The sequence below is a fragment of the Lygodium microphyllum genome, chromosome 5, assembly GCF_053477565.2.
Source record: "Lygodium microphyllum isolate KBCC chromosome 5, Lygodium_microphyllum_v1.1.10, whole genome shotgun sequence".
Lineage (NCBI taxonomy): Eukaryota > Viridiplantae > Streptophyta > Polypodiopsida > Schizaeales > Lygodiaceae > Lygodium > Lygodium microphyllum.
The window spans coordinates 19,865,749-19,875,053 of record NC_141139.1 but is presented as its reverse complement, the minus strand read 5'-3'; positions in this window follow the sequence as shown (position 1 = coordinate 19,875,053).

Here is a 9,305-nt window from a genome sequence, read left to right as displayed (position 1 = left end):
TCTATAGTTATTGTGTTGGGCCACCAGACATCTTATTTATTTCCATCCACTTTGTCCACCCATCTCGCATGTTTTTTTGATGGTGGCAAACGATTTGTTATGATAGCAACATTCATGATATCTCATAAGAAGTGCTATATTAGAATCCCTCATTGATTTAAGAAAGCTCAAGTATATTTTTCACACCTTTTTCCTATCATTGTTACTTTATTGTTCATCATAATGACACTAATAAGATGATTTGTAGACCCTTAAGAAAGGCTAACCATAATGCTAGTCTAGTTTATGGCTACCTAAATTGTTTTTCAATGAAACAAAGTAAAGCAAGTTATGTTGTAATATAGCCAAAGGTACCAATCCTAAGACTTTGAGCACAATAATTCTAGTAGGTGTTCTACATGCTTGTGGCTCCACTATTAACAAATTCTATATATCATGTGCACTCTAGAGGCATTCTAAAAATCCCTTACATTTATAGATATTTAGGAACAACCAATTTTTTGCCATAAACTTATAATTTTTGAAAATTTGAATCAAAGATTCCCTTGTGGTCAACTCATGTGCTAGACTAATGCATTAAGATAAACCCCTTGAATCTTGATGATAAAATCCATGAAAATGGGTTGCAACAATGATCCCCCACCCATGGTTTTTGGACATAGTGGTGTAGATTTTTGTAAATAGATGGTAGCAAGTGGTTCTTTAAATATTAACATACTTTGCTCATTCTCTTTATTGAAAGTGAACAACAATATATTGCGTGTGAATAGTTGCATTATTTTTTCATTCTTCATTGAGCTGGGATGAGCCAATAAGCAATAACATTGTTTTTCCTCAAAGTCCTCCAACTGCTCTGGCACTTATCCAAATCACCATCAAATCTCATCTAAGTGCATCCATGGAAATAATCACAAGACATTAGTGAATGTGTCACACTTAAGCACTAACTTTAACTTGTTCTCCAAGATGCTTCACATGAGTCGCCATGTCACTGGACTATTTCTTGCTTATGTTACCATTTTCAGTGACCTCTTCCTCTTATGAGGCCATTTGCAAATCTAATGAAATTTCTTCAATTGTGTGGCTTGCCTCCAAGATAATTATCTTTTCACTAGAGTTTATTGTGAGTATGTCATCTCTTACTTCTTCCATAAAGTCTTCCATTACTTCATTAGCCCCAAAAATACATATTCTTTTCTCATGGTGCCATCTTTTCAATGGAGACTTTGAAGTGTGATAAATGCAAGCTAGATTACAAATGCATCATTGACATATTTCTAATATTAAAAAAGTGCACAAAGCAATTAGAACACCAATAAAGCTATCTTATATGTTCATTTCTTTATGAATGATTACTTTTGTATTAAAAAATTTACCTTGATACAACTCAACCTATCCTTCCACATTTTTTTAGCCCGTCGCTATGAAAGATAATTTCGAACAACACAATAATACAATGAATTATTAGTGAAAGTCAAATAAATCAATTATGATGCCATGAGAAGTTTCTACTCTAGCTGTTTAGTAATTAGATAAGCCTTTAGAAAACTCCACTTATTTCATAGTAAGGAGTGATTATGCATGTTTTAATCGTTTTTAGCTTAACCTCAAATCTAGCTTTTCATCTCATCTCTTGGTTAGATTTAGTTTTCTAAATACCTTAAATTAAAGGATTATCAATTAACTTTCTATAGATTTTCTAAGTGTATCAATCTTTATGCATATCTATGCCCATTACCAAAATCAAAGGGGGCAAAGGGAAAGGGAGTTCAAAGAATCTTTCCCCACAAACCCTCACCTTCATTAGGTGATGGGGCTTCCCTTTAAAATGGTAAGCACAAGTAAGAGAGAATAGCAAAAGTGGAAGCAATAGTAAGAGATATGGAGGTTTGAACTCAAGAGAGCAAGACCAGAGTGTGGGAGCTCCAATTGTTACAATGTGTGACTCAGCTAGCCTTTATTATTTCATCATACTAAAGAATAAGGAATAAAGATGAAAGTGATGGTTGGTCACACCTTGTACCATACATGTGTGTGGACATTCAGAAGGAAAATATAGGTAGCCATGTATAGGTGGCCTTTAACCCCCAATGACCTTCTACTTAAAGGTGAATGTGTCTAGAGTGAGGAGAAAAGTGCAACATGTACATATGAGTAAAACTAGATGAGGAAAGACATCATCTCATCCTATGCCCATCAACTTCCTAAGCAAGTCAAAATATTCCATGGGGAGACTTTTAGTGAGAAAATTAGTAGGATTCTCATTCGTAGAGATCTTGATAAGCTCTACGTACTTGTTCTTGATCACCTCTCGAACGAAGTGATAACGTACCTCAATGTGCTTGATCTTCACATGAAAGACTAGATCGCATACAATATAGAAGTCATAGATATATTACCAATGTTTGCAACTAGATTTCCTAACCATAGGGCTTTCTTGCAAGCCTCAGTGGGGCTGCAATATACTCAATCTTACTAGTAGACAAGGCAATGCATTTTTGTACCCTAGACATCCAAGAAACAATACCTCTAGCAAAGATGAAGACATAGCCAAAAATGGACTTCCTATTATCTACATGTCCTACATAATTTGAGTCACTTTAACCCATGACTTCGGTATCTTAGCTACCATAGCAAAGGAAAAAGTTTGCGTTTCACTTAAGGTATCTCATGATACCTTTCATAATGTCCCGATGTCACCATGTAACTAGCCACAACTCTCGCTATAGACATTATGTCAAGTCTAGTGATTATTATGAAATATATCAAGCTACCCACTATCGATGCATAAAAAATCGTAGCCTTCTCATTATCTCACTAGGGATAGGATTGACCTTTACATAAGAAGATAAAGGGGCGCCAATGGATTTATCACCCTACATATGGAATCACTCAAGTATCCGGTGAATGTACTCCTTTTGTGATAAGTAGAGGAGTCGCTTAGAGTAATTGTGCATAATACACATACCAAGTATATGAGAGACATGTCCCATATTCTTCATCTCAAAGCTCCTCTTGAGCCAAGTCTTTAAAGCATCGAGCTCATCATGAGGACTCCTAGTAAATCAGCATATCATCAACATAGAGTATCAGAATAATAAGGAAACCATCATGGATGTATAAAGGCATCAAACTTATGATACCCTTGCCTAGATGCTTGCTTAAGTCTATAAAGACTCTTCCTTAACTTACACACTAGGTGTTCCCTACTCTTTTCCACAAAGCCCTTAGGTTGTTGTATATAAATTTCCTCATGTAGGTCTTCATGTAGAAAAGTCATCTTAACATCCATTTGACACAAGTCTAGATCTAGCTGTGCAACCAGGTCCAAAACCAAGTGAGACATAATCATTTTGACAACGAGAGAGAAGATATCATCAAAGTCAACTCACTTTTCTTCTTTAAAACCCTTTGCAACCAAATGAGTCTTATATACTAGCTTAGGGCGATTAGGAATGCTCTTTAGCCTATACACCCACTAGCATGTCAATACATGTTATTCACTAGGCAAGGAAACCAAATCCCAAGTATGATTTTTTTTGCAATGATTCACAATTGGACTTCATAGCCTACTTCTAATAAGAACTATGACCTTTGCTCATAGCCTCCTCATAAGTAAGGGGCTTAGCAAATTTTATTATCATGGCATAATCCATAGAGGGCTCATAACAATCATGAGGATGTGAGGCTATAATAGAGCATCACAAAATAAAATGTGGAGCTAGCACATTGTGTCTTATCATATATTGCATGATATGTAGATCTTGGGCCATTAGAGTATCAATAATAACTACAGGTTGTTGAACGATGGAGGATGGCTCTATAGAAAACAAGCGGTTCCAAAGATGATATTGTGCACCTGAACCACTTGCTCAACTTTCTTATGCATGTTATCCTCATGAAACACAATATCGTGGCTACTAATAACTTTCCTAGGCTATGGATACCTATCACCATATCCAAGAAATATGATTTTGATAGACTTCAGATCCAACTTGTTGCTCTTGTCTTTGGCAATATGGTAGAATGCCTCATATCCAAAGAATCTCAAGTATGCATATGAAGAAGGTTTACTAGACCATAATTTCTTTGTAACTCTACTACCAAGAGCAATGTATGGGGATCTATTGATGATCAAATGAATTGCAATAGTAACTACCTCACCCAAAATGTATGGGGTAAGCCTACATGATTGAGAATACTAGGGACCCTATCCTGAATGGTCCTATTTATGTGCTTGACAATACCATTCTAGGGTGGGGTATAGGGAGCAGTCAACTAACACTTAACATTTGATCATCACAAAACTACTCAAAATCACATGATATATATTGACTCCCATTCTCTGATCTTAGGTATTTTAACATATGCCCAAAATGGTTGTTAACCAAAGCATCAAAGTGTTGAAAATTTGTTGGAACATTTTATTTATACTTTATGGGATGGGCCAAAAATTTATGTGAAAAATCATCAATAAATGTGATAAAATACTTAGAACCACTGTCAAGGTATCAGACCACAAACGTTAAAATGAACAAGAGCCAATAGCCCACCCATACATGTAGAGATAGACTTTTTATGAGCATTATGAGCCTGTCTACCATTTAAGTGATGATCATAAGAATCAAAATAAGAATATCGGGACATATTGCAAATGAGTCAAAACTTTCATTTCTTTAAATGACATGTGCCTAAGGTGATGATGCCACAAAGATACATGAGGAAGATTGGTAAGGGATGACCAATACATATTCGTAGATCTTGAAATAAGCAAGGGATAAAGACTGTCAACTTTGGAACCTCTAGCAAAAATGAAGTTTCCATGAGTGATTTTTCAATCAGAATCACCAAAAGTGAGTTGACAACCAACATCATCCAATTGTATAGCAAAAATAAGGCTTTTTGTCAAAGCTAAGACATGATATACATAATGCAAAACATAAGAAGTACATATAGGAAACTACAAGTGAGCATCATTGATGCCAATAATATCATATACATGTGTTGGGATCTAAAATGGGCTGGTACTGGCCATGGCACTAACCGGACCTCATGCACACAACAGACAAAACCACCACACACGGCCTCGCAGGCCAAGAGCGTCTAAGCCTCAATCTACATTGATCGATTAGGTGTTTGTATTAAGTCATAGTCCAACGTCCACCATCTCTTCTCCTTAGAAGGAGACCCCATAACATATAGGCATAGTGCCTTGTAACATAAACATAAGGAAGCTCCTCCCGGCTGATTGCCACGGCTCCATTGTGACTCTCCTACACCGTAGGGATTGGCCCTAAGATGCGTTGCTTCAACATAAAGTACACATGGTACAAGCTCCACTCTTTCATCTTGAACTTATTCTAGGGGATACCATGTGTTCTTACTAAATAATTTCCAAAAACCAATCGACTAGCCTACGGATTGGGTTGTCTCACACTCTCAAGCGTAGGTCATCATAATGGAAAACAGTTGCTATGCATCCAATTCTTCATATTTTGATACCATGGTTGATATGCACATGCAAAGGTGGATGATTCTAATGTGCTCAAACATAATTTTCAATCAGACACGTGTAGTATACAACCAAGCTTTCCAATGCTCATTCACTAACTCGCGGCGATGTAATGATAGCATCGGGACAACGCTCATGCTACTATCCTCTTAATTAAAATATATCAAACCCTATATTATGCTATGCATAAGCAAAATCAGCAATAATCAGCACTCAAATTGCATCATTCAAACACCCCACCCCCACGTTTAGGTATTGCTTCCGTTGCATAGGTGTAGGGGTTCATTTTGTCATGTTTTGATGTATAAAAAGCGATAAATCACGAACTTTGACAAAAAGATAGGGCAAGCTAAGGCTAAACCTCATGCTCCACCAATTCACAAAGACTCATTATATTTTTTTTAATTTTTGTGAAGCATATTTTTATTTTTTCCTATTTTTTCTTATTTTTATGCATTTATTTATCAATAATCACTATTATTTTCTGATTTTCCTTATACAAATAATTTTAGCATACTAAAATTAAATTTTATTTTCCATTTTCCCCCATAGGAACACATTTCACCCACCCGAAACGACAAAACCATCATTTTACCCTTAAAAACTACATTTTGGGTTTGCGGGATTTAAATAGCACATGTAAATCATTATGAAATCAGAATTTTCTAACATACCACAATTAAAAATAATGCAATCAGCACTCAAACTAATTTTCATCGCATAAGAACATCATATCCATCATAAAATGTCAAAAAAGCTTCATTTCCTCCATAAAAAATAGTCATGTCGTGCTTTTATGAAGCCCGAGACCCATGAAATGACTGCGTGACCAGTGGATGGAGCCTCCCTCTTCAACCACCATATCCCCCCTCTCCCTCAACATCACGTCGTGTAGGAGAGCGCCGTTTTTTCCTTCACGCGGTTGTTGAAAAGCCCCCCTCCCCCCCCACAAAATCAATTTTGGGGGTTGACCCCAAAGGTCACGCCCTCTCACTTCTCCTTTTGGGCCCCTTCTCACTAAGTTTGGCCATTTGTCCGTGGTCTTTGGTCCGGCATCCAATTCACATTCCGAAAAATCATGTGCACCCATCTCGAAGTCCTCCACTATCTGGCATCTCCTGGGATCCAATATGATAGCTCGAGAAATTATGAAAATTTCCCAACCATTGCTCTGTGGGTCTTTAAAGCGCTTTTGGAGCTGTTGCTTAAAATCATACTAAGTGCAACTGCCGCCTTCAACGAAGTCTATTTTCCCCTTGAAATTCGGATTTTTTGGCTATTTTTAAGCACTTATCAAAGTCAAAAATCAGCTCTCATTGGCGACCACGGGATAGGGCAACTCAGCTCATCAAATCCCACGAATAGATCTACACATAAACACAACCACAAAGAGCATCAAACTGATATAGAAAATATTCAACAAAACACAACACAGCTCTCACCCTATCCCCTGTCAAAACCAAGGCATGAAATCCATGAGGAGTAGGCCTAGCATAATTTGAGAGAAAATCCTAAAGCTAGTCACTAATCAACTACTCCAACACGGCCAAGCTAAAAAAAACTATCAAAGAGGTCGTCCTAAGTGGTGGTCTCTGAACTACCTATCCAACGAAGGACAACTCAACTAGGAGCTCCTACTAGGCGAGGACTCCTATAGCCTGATCAATAAATATTATAACACATTTTTCTTTTAGCCTCCGATTTTCCATACTCGAGCGTGTAAAAAGGAGGAAGCTGAGGGTAGTGACCCAAGGAGAATAGGGCATTGGCCTCAGGTCCTATCTCAGTACCGAAGAATCTACCAAGCCCTCGCAAGGCAACACTTAATCCTTTTCTAATGCGCTCACTTTTATTTTCACTCCAACCTTCGCTTAGTTTCTTTACGTTTCAGCTAGATGCCACCCCCAGGAGGAAGACAAGGCATCGGCCCTGGGTAGTGGCTCGTCCCCAAGAACCTACCAAGCCTTCGCAAAGCAATGAACAACTACTCAAGGATATTTCTTTCTTTCCTTGGCTATTTTTATAGGGATTAGGACCCATTTTTACACACCTCTGTATATGTATTGGAAGCTAGATTTAGAACTTGTTTGGTTCTTAATATTTAAGTGCAAGCTTTTCTAACTGCCTCACAACTAACAGAAACTCCTAGGACGACTGCCTAGTAGGTTAGCAGAACATGGTCACTCGAACTCTCGTCTAAAACAGGTCTTTCAAAGCCTTAAAATGCCTTTGCAAAAGGTAATGACTAAGACCTCCCACAAACATAACCAATCTAGACTGGGGACTTCATGCCTTGATTGCTGGTCTCCAAGAACCAAAAGAAAGTAACCCTTACATACACATATATCAATAATTGCTTGAGGGAAAAGACTCGCGAAGGGGACGAAACCACTTGGAATGGCCACAAGAAGCTCCTCCACAGCAAAGGCTCCCTCTAGTGAATTCGTCATCCTGTATGATGCAATCACTATACAAAAAACCATTAAATGTACTTGCACCAAACAAATATAGGGCCCTCTGGGCCTAAAGAAATAGCACATTGTATGGCAAACTAAGTGGCTCTCTTGGCCTAAAGAAATCAATCATAACACTACATAACTGAATGGCCCTCTTGGTCTAATAAAATCAAACATTAAAACCCTAAAGCAACTGTCCCTCTTGGCCTAAAGAAATCAAGCATTAAAACCTTAAAGCAACTGGCCCTCTTGGCCTAAAGAAATCAAACATTAAAGCCTTAAAGAAACTGGCCCTCTTGGCCTAAAGAAATCAAATAAACCAATGCATATATATCCCTCCTTGAAAGAAAGCACATATATAGAAATACACTCCATTCCAAGGGGAAAAATAGGTCTCCCTGCCCTAAACTAAATGCATCGAGTTGTGACCCATCCCTCCTGCACATATAGCAAGAGGTGTACGCATAACATGTCGTCTAACCAACCGATAGGTCCAAGATAGTAGTGGTAGATGGGTCTCAGCCACTCTTTGCATTACCCATATCAACCATCTCCTGCCATATAATGTGTGGTCTGATAAAATTACCCACAAGTGACCAAGTCCTTTCTCATTATCAATAGCAACATCCAGACTAGGACTACAATTGAAGAAGAGATCCTCTTCATAAGCAAAATTCGCTAGGAAATCCACAACAAGAATGTGGAATTAGCTGAAGAGATACTCCCTCAAATTCATCAAGTAGGATCATAGCAGTTCGATGATACATACGAAGGATAGGATTCCGGACTCTGTATGTCTAATTTAGTTGATTTAAGATCAATTGGGAATCCCCTTTTACTAACAACTATTTGAATACCACCTTTCTTACTAATATTTAGTGCCATAATCAAGGCTTTATACTGTGCCATGTCGTTAGTGAATCCTACCCCAAGATAAGCAGTTAATTTCATTGTAACTCTATGTCGGAGATCTCAGATAACTATTCCAATACTCCCTTTTTTATTAGGGCCCTTAGATGCTCCATCAAAGTATAACATGTATATCCACAATGGGTTTACACAGTCAGCCATCAAGAATGCTCATATTCATAATTATAATAGTCAAAATTCAACATATCTAGAGGATGAACTAACGGCTCCATCTCACCTTCTTCATTAAACTCAACAGAGATGCTTGTCAGAATTTGTAAACAGTGATGGCAAAAAACTTTGATCTCTCACACAAAGGTACCATCTTCTTGCTTAATCACTTTGTATCCTTTGCTCCACCAGATAAGCTTCCCCTGATGATATCTTTGCTCTAAATATGGGTGCTCCAGATAAGGAATTAACCGCCT